The sequence below is a fragment of the Numida meleagris genome, chromosome 2, assembly GCF_002078875.1.
Source record: "Numida meleagris isolate 19003 breed g44 Domestic line chromosome 2, NumMel1.0, whole genome shotgun sequence".
In the NCBI taxonomy this organism is placed as follows: Eukaryota; Metazoa; Chordata; class Aves; order Galliformes; family Numididae; genus Numida; species Numida meleagris.
This window is the reverse complement of record NC_034410.1, coordinates 136,451,228-136,465,059: the sequence shown is the minus strand read 5'-3', so window position 1 is coordinate 136,465,059 and position 13,832 is coordinate 136,451,228. Positions and strand designations below refer to the sequence as shown.

The window sequence follows — 13,832 nt, the reverse complement described above, 5'->3', positions numbered from 1 at the left end:
CACTCTCCAATAAATTTGCCTGGCTGTGTCTGTGGTGCCTGGTGGGCTGCTGAGAAGGCATGAGGAGGAGCAGGAGGCATCCTCTGTATCCACACTGGCTTATGTGAAAGCCGACCTTGTTTCAAATATTGTCTGGAAGCAACGAGTGGAAGATGTCATTTGTCACTCTTTGCAACAGATTTTCCCTGGGGAGGCCCCACTCTCATTTGCAATAAATTGTCTCATAATGTGAGGGTGATTTATGCCATTCCTGAAGTACAAATTATATTTACATCCACTTTATGGCCTCATTACACTGTAGTTATGTGAGTGTGGGGTAAGTGATAGCGATTACTTGTCTACATGGGAAAATTTATCAGAATAACTGTGTGCATGAACAAGTCTTTTTTATATTGGATAAATTTTCTGTCTCGCTAATGTGAAAAAAAACATCCACATTTCAGATTTGATCTGCAGGCATTGTTTTCCTTGACCAGAACACTGAGATACGTGCTATATCTCCCTCCTAAATGGGGTCAGGAATTATGAATATGTTCTGTAACTGACATTGTTATTCACACAATTCACCCCAGGATCTCAAGCAGAGAGCAGAAATCTATTCCATCAGAAGCAATCTAAACTGCAAAAGAGGATACATTTGTCCTGTTCGCTTTTTTGGTTTGCTTTTTCAGCATCCGGAGAAGATATTTCTTCCTCTTATGTGCTATTTTTCAAGAGTGATTTTACTTACAGTGAAAAATGAGTATTGTGAAATCAACTGTTAAATTTAGATCTTCAGGCTGTTTTCAGCAGAACAAAAACATGGGGATTTGTAGCTGTCAGCTTCCCTAAAACTGATTCACAATGACCAAGCCCTGAGCTCAGTTACCTTAAGGTGGTTTCTGGCAATACCAGAGGCAGAGGCACAAAGTCAAGGTCCCTCTGGACCTTAGGACAAGAGATCTTTTGAGCATTTGAGATCAGGAGAGGCAACTGGGAGTGAGCCATTTCAGCGGTCTCTCACTGCTAGCTTCCTGCAAAACTTCTGAAAGAGGAAAACAACATTTCTGGTTTTTCATTTTTCTTTCTATTTTAGGACATCGCTTGTGCTACAGTGGAAGCTTTCTAGCTTTGAGATCCAAATTCTACCATTAGATCTGCAGGGCATTTTAGCTGAGGGAAAAAGAAAGTTGACTGAAGCATTTAAGGGGAGACAGCAGGATTCCTCTGTACTCCAGATGCTGTCTCTGTGGATCCACGCTTGTGTGCTAGGGATAACGCTGCAGTTTGCTCAAGCTGGGGGCAGTTCTGGTCCCACCTGCAGCACTAACATGTGCTGTGACTGCATGCGCTAGGGGATAAATCATCCTGTGTGTTGTATGACAACTTTTGGGGCCAGGTGGGTTAACATGCTAAATTACAGCAAATTACCATATTATTATGGATTGACTTATTTTGGTCCAACATGCCAGGGAGATGAACACTGTACACAACATGATGCCTCTGAAGTTCACAATGAAGTTTTCTGAGAAGAGGTATCATCTTTGTCACTGGCAAAAATGATGTCTTTTATGATTTCCCAGCAGAGGGAATCAACCATTTACTGGATGGGCTCCTACATTCAGAACTGAGCTTTTGTTTTGGAATTTATTCCAAGAACTCAATTCTGGGCTGAAACTCTGGTATCTGCCAGTTTTCATTTTTAACCTTCTCTGTCAGTCCACGAACAAGATGAATGGTCTGAATTACACTGCGTCAGTTTAACTGCAGGAACAACGTTGCACCACTTAAAGCTTTTATGTGCGGGCTCATTTTTGTGCTGTTCTGAACGTCCTTTACATCAGGTTAGTTTCTCTCAGCCATGACCTTGTGCATCAGTTCTGTGTTGCATTTTCTAGGGGTTAAAAAAACAGCTTGCTACCAGACTGGCTGCTGCTGGTAGACTGTAGAGGATAAAGTAAATTAAAACCATGCCTACAGTTAGTTAGAAAATTACGTTTACATGTGGAGGAGATGACTTTTTAATGTATGTGTTAATCTTTATAGAACCTGTAGTTAATCCATTATGTTGCCAACTGGTTGAGCTATTTCACCAATAAAGACAAAACCTCCCCGACAAAGGAGAACTGCATGCTATGAGCGTAGCTAATGCTGGTGCACCTCGGAAGACCCATAGAAAAGGGCAGAAAAGGAGAGCAACAAAAATACTGCCTTCTGGGGCACCCTGAGGTAGTATCAACATGACAGCAAACTCTAACGTTTCTAAACCCAGAATTTCACTAGAAAGCAGATACTCCAGAAAACGCACCATAAAGTTAATTTTAACCTTTTCCTGCTGGAGACATTGCAGCCAGCCCTTTTGACAGCCAACAGAGAATGTCCCCTTTTCCTTTCCTCAGTTAAAGATAGAAACATTTCTGCATTGTATGGACTGTCAGAGGATGACCAGGCTACAGCTGGGGAAAAAAGGGATGTAGTGACTGTATTTGGGAGACCATGTCCTCCTCTGCCCTTTGTGCTTTCCATGCCTGGGGAACAGGGGGATATTTTTGGAATATTATTTTAAATAGCAGGGAGGAGCTATCAGGTTTCATTTCATCTGTTGGTTCAGGTCTGCAGTGCCAGTCAAGCGATAACTGTCAATTATAAACTGGACTTGTACATGGTGAGGAGCAAAGGAAGGGACAGTGACCTCTGCACCTGCATCATACCTGCAGCAATCCGTGTCTTCACAATTAAGCCCACGTTACCACAATGCTGCCTGGCTGTGACTTACTTACTTGAAACCTATTACATCAGCTTAGTCAGATCAGCTCAGTAATGCTTTGCTCTTGGTACTTCAGCCCCTGAGGGAGGGAAAATGGGTTCCTCTTTCTAGAGGGAACTGTGGTCTTTCTGACAGCATGCAACTGCCCATGAATTCATGCTATAACAGGCATCACCTAAATCCTAAAGCCTCTATTCAATGTCCCTCAGAAAAAGCATGTCCTTGCAGACCCCATGCACCCCAGTAAAGGAAGACTAATAGGGAGCACAGCTGAACCTCCCCCATGCCCCTCCTCTCAGGGAATCACTTCCATCCATTCTTTCCATTTTGTCCCCTCTCCACAGCCTACAAATCTTTCAGCAATTCCATTTTTACACCAGTTTCCGCTGCTGGAACAGCTGATCATCATTCAGCCTGATCAAATGGGGAAGATGGTCCTGAGATGCACTGAGCATCTCTGTCCATATCTAGATAAGGGATGGGGATGGCTTTGAAGATCTATCAAGATAAGGGAGTTGTGTGGTATCCCCAGTTGACTTTTCTTGAGAAACACATTTGAATGTAATCCCACACAAACTCCAGCATCAGGAAGGGTGGAAATTGGATAAACGGGATCAACTGTTCTCATGGTATCATCCATTCCCACAAGGTCGCAGCTGCAGTGAAACCACACCAGAAGATAAGGCAGCTTCTGACTTCAGTGATATGAAGGCTTTGGGGCTGACCTTGGGGCTGAAGATTTTACATTTTTTTCTCTTTCTCCCTCCAACTTAAATGCTTTCTTCAAAAGACAACAGGAAGACTTATTCCAAAAATATTGTGAAATTAGTTTTACGAGAAAAGTAATAAATTTACTTTCTGGTTTCCAGGGTTGTATATTGTGTGCACTATTACGAGCCAGTTTGCCTGAAGAAGCTAGACTCAGGCATGATGACAAAGTCTGTTTCGGAAGAGGCTGAGCAATAGCAGCTTTGTACAAAGTAAGCTGCAGCACCTGGAATCAGGAGGAAAAGGCTAGGCTCAGGCAGTTTAAGGTAAGCACTTGTCTTATCATGTATCTTTGCATTTCTAGCCCCTTCGAGATCTAAAAATTCATCTGTTCAGTCAGCTGCCACCTGTTCAAGGTTTCCTCATTTTCCTTTGCTATGCACACTGCCTTAGACAATAATTATTTTCCGCAGACACACAATGAGACCTCACTTAGGCTCCATGTGTCATTATCCTCCCTCACTATAGCCAACATCCTTCCCATAATGGGTATAGCTACATGGGCATACACACACATCTCCTTCCAAAAAAAGATTTTCTCCATTAAGTTAACATCAATTGTGTTATCTGGAACTAATTTTGCTGCAGTACTTCCTGGACATTCAACAAAAATATGAATGCTATGAACACCAGTTTCATGCTCAATGGAATAGCTGAGGGCTCAGCTTGGATCTAGAAGCATTTTCCTCCCCTGTGCTCCAGCTGGTGCACTTACAGTGGCCACACTTTAAAAGACAGTGTGTTCTGCAGCGTCCAGCACCCTCCAACAAATAGCACGCTATCTGCTGGGAAGCACTTTTTGCTTGGCCACTAGATCTGCCTCCTGACAAGAGAGCTGCAGGAACCGGAGTGCTGAACAGGAAGTCTTTTTCAAAGCACCACAGTGTTTAAGTTAGAGTATTACCTAGAGACACAGACAGCAAATTTAAAAGCAAAACCTGCTCCACTATATCAGTGGGAAAGTTGCCAACAGCAGCTGCAGAGGCCAAATTTGCTGTTTTGGCAGCAGCAGAGGAGTCTATTTTGCACGTTCAGATAGATACAGCTACTGTGTCCCACCTAGGCTGGGAAAACCTCCAGTGAGTTAGAGTAGAAGAACGTTAAAATTAAATGTGAACTTAGGAGAACTCACTTTCTCGATGTGTTATGGGTAAGAAACCACAGTGGAGAATTTAGCTCTGAAAAGAAAAGCAACTCCTGCTGCTGGGGATTTGCAATCTAAAGACCAAGCTGGGACAACTTGCTGACAGACTCCCTGCAGTTAATGGCTGAAGTTTAACAATTTCCTGCCTGCGAGCTGAGCCAGGATAACCCTCCGTGAGCATGCTTCTGACTCCAGCAAAAGGCAAGGTAATCCGACCTAGTTTAAGGAGCAGGAAGGCTGATTGCATCACCCCACAGCTGGTGCGCATGAAGAGCAGGGCTGCATTGCTGCAGCTCTCCTTGTGCCCAGAGACTGGTTAAACTCAGCTCAGCTGTCAGAAAAACAAAAACAAAGAATGGGTATGTCTTGGGCCAGGAGAACCGTTTTGGATCAGGAGACAGAACTGTTTCCTGGCAGGCCTGTAGAACCTAGTGCAGCAGCTTGCATATCTTACCATGTGCCAACGTGGGATGACAGATAATTTTTTTTCCCCTTTAGGACTGATTTGCAGTGGCTGAGTAGAGCACCTAACTGCTTCTGCAGAGCTCAGAGACTCTAATCTTGGCAAGCTCTTGCCAAAAAATAAAAACCCCAAATATACGTTCCAGTCATGCAGGTGGCCTGTGTGAGTTCCTTCTGAATTATGTTCCCTCTGAGTTTGCTGAGTTACAGTGTCCTGCACTGTATCTTGATCATACTATGGCAGGGACAAATTATTTCTCCATTAACTCTGAACACCCGAATTCCTGCCAAAGTATGAAGGGGCATTTTTGTGGCTCAGTGGCTTAGAGTCCGGATGGAGATCAGTGATGAGTGGTGCCAGTGACCTCACCTGGAGTACTGCATCCAGATTGGAGTCCTCAGTACAGGAGAGACATGAATCTGTTGGAGTGTGTCTAGAGAAGGGCCACAAAAATGATCCAAGGGATGGAGAACCTCTCCTGCGAGGACAGGCTGAGAGAGCTGGGGCTGTTCAGCCTGGAGAAGGTTCTGGGGAGACCTGACAGTGGCCTTTCAATATCTAAAGGGGGCTATGAGAAAGAAGGGGACAGACTCTTTAGCAGGGTGTGCTGTGACAGGACAAGGAGAAATGGTTTCACACTGAAAGAGGGGAGATTTAGATTGGATATAAGGAAAAAAGTTTTTATGATCAAGGTAGTGAAGCACTGGCACAGGTTGCCCAGAAAAGTGGTGGATGCTCCATCCCTGGAGACATTCAGGGTCAGGCTGGATGGGGCTCTGAGCACCTTGACTGGCCTAGGTGTCCCTGTTCAGTGCAGGGGAGTTGGACTAGATGGCCTTTCAGGGTCCCTCCCAACTCAAATGATTTCATGATTCTATGATTCTATGACGTTGAGGAATTGTCATGGCTTGCACCTCTACCTTTGGGAAAGTAACCAATGATACTCTCCAAAAAATACTTATGCCCATCAGCCAAGTTTTAAGATGAGCTCAGCACAAAGTTGTGATTTTGTAATTGCAGTAATAGCTCCAGTTAAGACTTTGTAGATGGCTTGTCTTTTGAATGGGAAGACCCTCAAAGCAGAAAGATAATCAATTTTCCTACAGAATTTTAAATATACTTCAAAACAAACATCAAGCCACTTGGTATGTATATTTTAAAGATAGGTCTTGTATTGCTTAGATCTTCCTTCTGCTTTACAAGAGGAAGACTGCCTCTTTGCCAACTAAGATTGAAAAAAACTGGAAACTACAATCAAATGAAAATGGACTTATACTCCCTCTGACTTCATTTATCCTGTTGCAACATTATGCCCTGTCCTTGTAGCTACCATCTGTGGACTGATGGAAAACACCTTAGAGAGTATCACGCCTGGGCTGCCTCTGGGCCACTTCACTTCGTACAGAATCTTCTAATGGCTGGGCTCCCACTGCCTGGAAAAAGACAAAAGGGCCACAGATGTAGTAGCTGCTTATCATCATTTCGGCACAGTGTGTGCTGAAAATCCCTTCCTCGTAATAACAAGGGATGCTGCTGTGACTCCTTGGCACTTTCTCTGCAAATCCACTTGCTTCCTGGAAAAATCAGGCAAGCTCTACTCCACTGCTGTCCAAGAAAGCCCAGATGCTTTATTGCTTCATTCCCGTGCTGCCTTTAGTTTGTTAATGCTTTCATGTGAAAACAGCGTGACACATGGAACCCTGAAGTTGATACTCTATTTGTTTCCTCTATAAAGTCACTTCTTGGTGAGAGAGTTAAAGGTTACAACCAGTGGATGGCTGCTGACTCCACGGGTTACTCTTCTAAAGCAAACCAACGCTGATTTTTATTTCTGTTTATCTGAAGCTTGCAGAACACTACGCGCCATGTAAACATCACAAGGCAGCAAGGGGGAAGTTGAAAGGGAGGACTGACCACTGTGATTATGTCTGCACACAGCAAAGGGAAGCACAAAAGGAGAATTAAAAACTGTGATTTCTGATCCATAAAATCTTTGCCTCTGCTGGAGCTACACCAAGCCTGACAGGGTGAAGCCAAAGTCCGTAAGACGTGTCTTCATGTTATCTACTGGCAGGGAAAAGCTCAGAGGCTGAGTGGTTTTCAGCAGTAGAAAACAGAAAACAACATCTCTTTTTCATGCAACTTGTTATCGAAACAGAAAAATGTTATAAAAATGTCTGACTTGTATGGATTTAGATTTAAAGCCCTGGCATTAAGGTTGCCTGTGGGCAGCAAGACAAGGGAAAGGTGGCTGGTACATCTGTGCCTGCTCAGCACCTCCTGGGAGTGAAGGGAAGAGCTTGCCACCTGGCCCAGGACTCTTAGATTTCTGCAGTCCTGGATCTCAACATGATGGGCAGCTTCTCCATAACAAAAAGGCCTGGCACAACAGCATCTTTCCGTAGGATTGCCAGTGCCAAGTACTCAAATACTACAACTTAATCTTTATATATATATTTGAATGTCTTCTTAAGCAAAGCACGGGGTATTTTGTGTCTGCCTTTTGATCCGTGAGTGCACATGCAGGACACACCTCACAGCTTCTCCCTGCAACTGTCAGGGCTGCAAATGTGCATTTTGGGTTTAAACTGAAAGCTGAGCGTCTCGCCCCAAAACTATGCTCCAGAAAGTGGGGCTGCCAAAAGCAAGCCAGCTACCACCAGACTTACGATAAAAGTCAGAAAGCTGGCAGTGGCCCTTCCAGCCAAGAATTCTTTGTGGCTTCAAGTCGCCAGCTGAATCTCAGCTATGTGGACTTAGAGACAGTACCTCCAACTGCACAGCAACAGGCCTTAAGAATATGAACCCAAGAAGGCTGCTCTGCTGTCCCTGCTCATGGCCCAATAGAGGGCAGTCGTATTTGTACAGCATCTGTCAGATGCTCAAGAAACAGAAAACGAGGCTGAAAGAGTGGAAGAGTATAAGTCTTAAATGTGAAGGATAAAGAATAGATGGCAATGGGTAAAAAACAGCAAAAAGATTGGTAATTACAATTCTTCCTCTCCTGGTCTGAGTTCAAACACGCGGGCCAAATAGCCCTATTCAATTAGATATGTGTTTGGGAGAGGTCCCATGCAGAGCTGCAGCGCTATTCCTGGCCACGCTCTGGGTGAGCTATGCAGGCAAAGAATGTGTGCTTCAGGAATGCAGCTGGACAGGCTGTGTTTAGGAAAAACTGTGTAACCTACCAACAGCTAGAATCGGAAATCTCTAATAACAATGCTCCTCTGCTCATGGGAGCTTTTACATGGCAAATTGTCCCACTGCCCATTGCAGTCTGCTCCTGTGGCTGCACAGATCGCTAGCCACCCACCAGAGCTAGCCGTCCCCGAGCAGCTTGGTACAGTGTTCCCATCAGGCTGTGATGCTCGTTGCATCCTGCTGACGCTGCCGGGATCATGTTTAGGTAAGGAAAATACACAGAGACCCAGGCTGGAGCCTGCCACAGACCTGGAGGTGAACATCCCAAGATATGCTTGTGGATACTTCACGGAGACCAAGTGGTCAGGCTTTGGTTTTTGTGGAAAGTAGCTGCTAATGCAGCACAGAGCTGTCTTCTATAGACAAAAATGAGCTGTCTTCTAAAGCAGGTAGTTCTGTGTCAACCTTTATGTTAGAAACATGTAAGGGGAAAGAGGAACAGCAAAGGGGCATGGTTCAGTCCCGCCAGGAACAACCTCTCAGGCTGCTTCCCCTGTGGTGGCTTTTATAACACAACCATGAAATCTGCATTTGCTTAACACTGGTGAGAAAAACAGCAACTTCTCCCAGAGCCAGTTGGAGGGATAGATGTGCTGTTGGTCCAGCAGGAAGAGTTTACCTTCAGGTTCCCCCCTGTCACATCAAAGAGAAGCTCAGAGTGGGCAGCATGCCCAATGGGCAGGGCTGCCGTCCCCTGGCACCTTCCCAGACCTTGCCTGTGGCCACCTTTGGAAACTGTCCTGCCTTCACGCAATGGAAACAGCTGCTTTCTTCAGGCTGCTGGGGAAACAGAAGAGTGGAAATTTAACACTCCGTTCCCTCCATCTGTGTCCTCATCGTCCCTGTAAGACTGTAAGAGGCTGTCTGTCCATCCTCAGCTGCAGGCTTTACCCTTGAACAGTACCATCCTTCTGTTTCCAAAGGTTTTAGGAGGCAGGAAAGTTAAATACCGGCAGGCTGAAAAACTGAATACCCAGTGTTAACCACCTCCCTTCAAAGGCATCCAGGGAAAAAGAGCAGTGGGCAAAAGGAGGAGCATCCAGATCACCAAGCTGGATCCCCTGAGTCTGCAGGCAATCAGGCAGCAATGCACAGAGGGCCACCAAACACCAACCCCAAAAGACACAGAAGACACCTCAGTGCCAATAACAATGCTCAGACCCATTTCAGAGCCACAGCTGTGATGTGCCACAAGATGGACAGAAGAGATAAGGGGCATGGTCACTGTGTGACGTCCCCAGGGTAACTGTAGGAGATCACTGGTTATTCTAGGAAGTCAGCCATGACCCACACTACAAAACTAGCCCAAACCAACCCTACTTTTGCAGGTGCACAGAGTGCAACACCCTAGGAGCTCAGTGCCTTTGGGTGCCCTTTGCTCTCCCAGTAGCTGTGGTGCAGCCCCAGCAGCCAAACAGCGCAGGCTTTGGTGCTTTGCTGTCCCACAGAGAAACCTGCTTCATGCAGGACCATCACCCAGGCACTGTGCAAGAGCTGATGGCCATTTGCCACCTCAGTGCTCTGCTTCTGCCCTTCTCCCTTGTGGAACTAAATGTCAGAGCACTAACAGTTCCTGGCTATGAACTCCTGGGCTGAACACAGTGAGCAGGAGGTGGAGACACCCTTTGACAAGGAAAACATATATTTTCTATGAAATCAAATGTCCATGCCTGCCATCAACTAAACTGTGCCTGGCTTACTACAAGTGAGAAAGAATTCCTGGATATCCTTCTAATTCCTTCTATGAGGCACGTGCCCATGGAGCTGTACCTCAATGCAGCCAGTGTGCTGACATTGTTCTGCTGCTGGCTGGCTGCAGGCAGCACTCTGCCGCTTGTCCTGCTGCACAGGGAACTGTCAGTTCTGCCATGGCTTTCTCCTCTGTGTTATCTGTCCTCACCACATCACCCTGTGTTTCAGGGTATGGTTCTTTCAACAGATGTAAATCAAGGGCTTTGTATTTGTTTTTTGTTTTTTTGTTTTGTTTGTTTTTCTTCCTGAATATCGCTTGCTTTAGAGTTTTTGCAGCTGCTTGCAGGTGTTTGCCCAGGACACTGTGCTGCTGTTCACCACTCTCTGGGCTCCCATCAAGCAGAGAAGTGTGGGCTTCTCCCCAGGAGATGGTGAACACTGCCCCAGTTTAGGCTGCAGCTGGTAAGAGCAAAACTGTCCTTGTGGCCAGTTCCTTGGCCTGAGTCTTAGAATCATAAAATCATTATGGTTGGAAAAGACCACTAAGATCATCTAGTCCAACAATCAACCCGTCAATACCATGCCCACTGAACCATGTCCCTCAGTGCCACATCAGTTTGGATCTTGAACACTTCCAGGGATTGTGACTCCACCACCTCCTTGGGCAGCCTGTCCCAATGCCACTCCTTCCAAGAAGAAATATTTCCTAATATCCAACCTAGTCCTCACTAGGGATCCACACAAACAGCCCTATCACCCTGAAAATCACCACCAAGCCTCCGTTCAGAGAGAGGAAATCTTCATCCCACAGGTGAGAAAGGAAACATTTTGCACCCATATCCTGCTGGGAGCCAGTTCCCTCTGCCTTTCAGCACCCTCAGCTAGGCAGCCTCCTACTACCAGGCCTTGTGAGCCTCAGAGGATGCACCCAGTGACTGCGTGGGGAAAACCAGCTCCGATCCAGCACTGCCAGGGCTGCCAGCTGCCTACCTGATGAGTACACGTGGTGCAGTGCTCACGGGACAGGCAGGCAGGAACTGCAGTGACTTCATTGCAGCTGTGACCTCACTGACCCTTTGATGGGCCTTCATCATGTTGTTCGCTCTTTTTCTTTGTGGAGTGAGGTGTCATAAGACTCGCTTGCCTGGTATGAGGATTAATTCCCACCAAGTAATGCTTTAAAGATGAGAAGAGGTGCATGTGCTGGCAGGCAACATGGGTGTCACTGCTGCGCCTGCGTTCTGCCCACCTGGGCAGGCAGCGCATGGGTTCCTCACCTTTCCCATTGGATGGTGGAAGCAGCCTTACCCTGTGGTGTGGGCAGGATCTCGTAACACATGCTCTCACCTGTAAGCCACAAGCCCCTCATTCTTCCTAACCTAACTTCACATCCCTGCCCAGCGTTTGCTCTGAAGGAGAGTTCCTGGCTTTCCCTCGCGATACGGTTACCACACCAACAGTTCACCCTGAGCCCACTTACCTGTGTGAACCCGAGTGAGTCACAACCAACGGGGAAGCACCTGCTGCACTTCTGTGAAACACTGCTGCTGGGTTTTGTCACACGCTGCCCTGACGCAACGTCCTTCACTCTCAGAGCTGATCTCTTGCTGTGAACTTGGTCCTACGGTGTCTATAGGTGCTGACACACAGTGTACGCACAGGGCCAAGTCAAGGTGCCACCCCAAGGAGCCCCTGCTGGGGGCTGTGCGGCCACATGTTGCCAATGTAACGTATAATAAGCAACAACTGGGGGGCATCTCAAGGCTGGGGAGGGCACGATCTCCAGGAGGACATATAAGAGGCTGCTTTGATGTTTTTGGAGAAGCTGCTTTTGGAGAACCTCTGCTATGAGGACAGGCTGAAGGACCCAGGGCTGTTTGGCCAGGAGAAAAGAAGACTCAGAGAGATCTCATAAATGTGCATGAATACCTCAAGGGTGAGTGCACAGCGTACAGAGCCAGGCCCTTAGCAGTGGTGCCCAGTGCCCAGACAAGAAGTACTGGAACACAGGAGATTCTTCCAAAGATGGAGCAGGCGATGAAGTAGTGGCATGGGTTGCCCGGAGGCTGCAGGGTCTCCTCCCTGGAGGTCTCCAAAAGCCACCTGGACGTGGCCATGGGCCCCTTGCTCAGGGTGTCCCTGCTTGAGCAGGTGGGAGTTATATGGGCCCCGAGGTCCCTGCCAACCTCAGCTGTGCTGTGATTCTGCATGATTCTGTGATGTCTGTGCAAGTGCACATGGACACGTGTGGTCACACTTGTGCTGGCTGCATGCAGATGTGTTTCTGCAGAGCCAATAACCCCAGTAGTGACAAACATGCTGAAAAGGTCCCTGCAAGAGCTGCTGCACTGCAGCCAGAGGGAGGATGCTAACCCCTGCATGCCAACATCCTGCAGAGGACCAAAGGAAGAGTTGCAGTGCCTGAGTTACCTGGTACAGGTTATTGCCTCGCACTATGATGGCTTTTAAACGAGATGGGACAAAGCAGTCCATGTGTCTGTCTTCCCTAGCACCCACTGCTCTCTACATCCTTTCCTGCAGACTGAACCCAACCTGCAGTGCCCCCTGAGAAGGATGAAGTTGTTCTCAGTGGCATAGATCTGCCTGAACTTGCCCATCTGGATGCAGAGCGGGCAGGATGAGGGCACTGACACCGAGCGGGTCACCCTGTGCGGAGGTGGCCTCACCCCCTGCTGGCTCAGCCCCTGCAGATGGAGGGCTCTATCGCAACCAGCTCGCTTCTCAGAGCAGAGGTTGCTCAATCACACAGGACACTCACCCAAAATAATTTAGCAGCTCTAAGCATTCTCGTGGCTTAATGATATCCCCCCCCTACATAAAAAAATAGCTGGCACTCTAAGGAAGCTGTTTTATTCCCCTCAAGGGGGGGCACTGGCAGGGCTAGAAGCAGGGAGGGGCACTCAGCCCTCCTGCTTCAGTTTCAATTTTTGCCTGCACTCAGTTCACCCCTTAGCTGCAGCAGCAAAGCCGTTCCCATTGCCATGCCATAGGGAAATCGATGTGTAGAGATGAGTATGCCAGAGCACAGGGCACATGTGCTGTAATATGTGCACAGAGCATCCCACACATACAAAATGAGCTGCGCTGAGAATACACCACCGGCCTGGGCCTGCATGCAAGACTGCATCTGTTAAAGCTCAGTGCAGAATGCCTCAGTTACGAAGTGCCCATGTGTGCACCCAGTGAGCTACATCCATAAATTTATACATATTGCCATACATAATATTGGGTTTATATATTTGTGTTTTATGTATATTCACTTACATAGCATTAGAGAAACAGCTTTATGTATGGAAACATAATGCACATATAAAGCATACGTGCATAAACATAGCTACATAAGACATTATATGCAAATACAAAATGTATCAGAAGCATTTCTAAATGTTCTCTGTATCTCTTTGTATAATTGTTTGTACAGAACTATACATAATATTCTATGTATACCATCTGTATGTTTATACATTTTTCCACGTGTTTATACTGTGTAAGAATACATATTGTTGATGTATAAACAACAAAAACGTTTGTAGTTGACATACATAAGCATACATACATGCATAAATATTTATGTTTGTTAATAAAACAAATAAACGAGTTATCTGCGGAGCACAGCTACGCACATAACATTGCTTTTGAATATATTTACATTCTCTGTTTCATATATACACCACATACATACGCTTTGTTACGCACAGCACGCAAGCGCCCCACCTCACAGCCGCACACACCGCCTCCCCCTGTCGCTGTTTACCCTGGAGGGCCCCGGCTGCCGCCCCGCCCCACGAGGGCCGTCC

General features: G+C 46.7%; 1 long non-coding RNA gene across 1 annotated transcript; it reads right to left on the bottom strand.

Moving 5' to 3' along the window:
* LOC110393875 lies at positions 6,193-13,782 on the bottom strand. The gene is made up of 3 exons (XR_002435242.1): positions 11,005-13,782; positions 8,942-9,102; positions 6,193-6,554 (listed from the first exon to the last, which is right to left on the bottom strand). It is a non-coding gene; the product is annotated as an uncharacterized LOC110393875 (long non-coding RNA).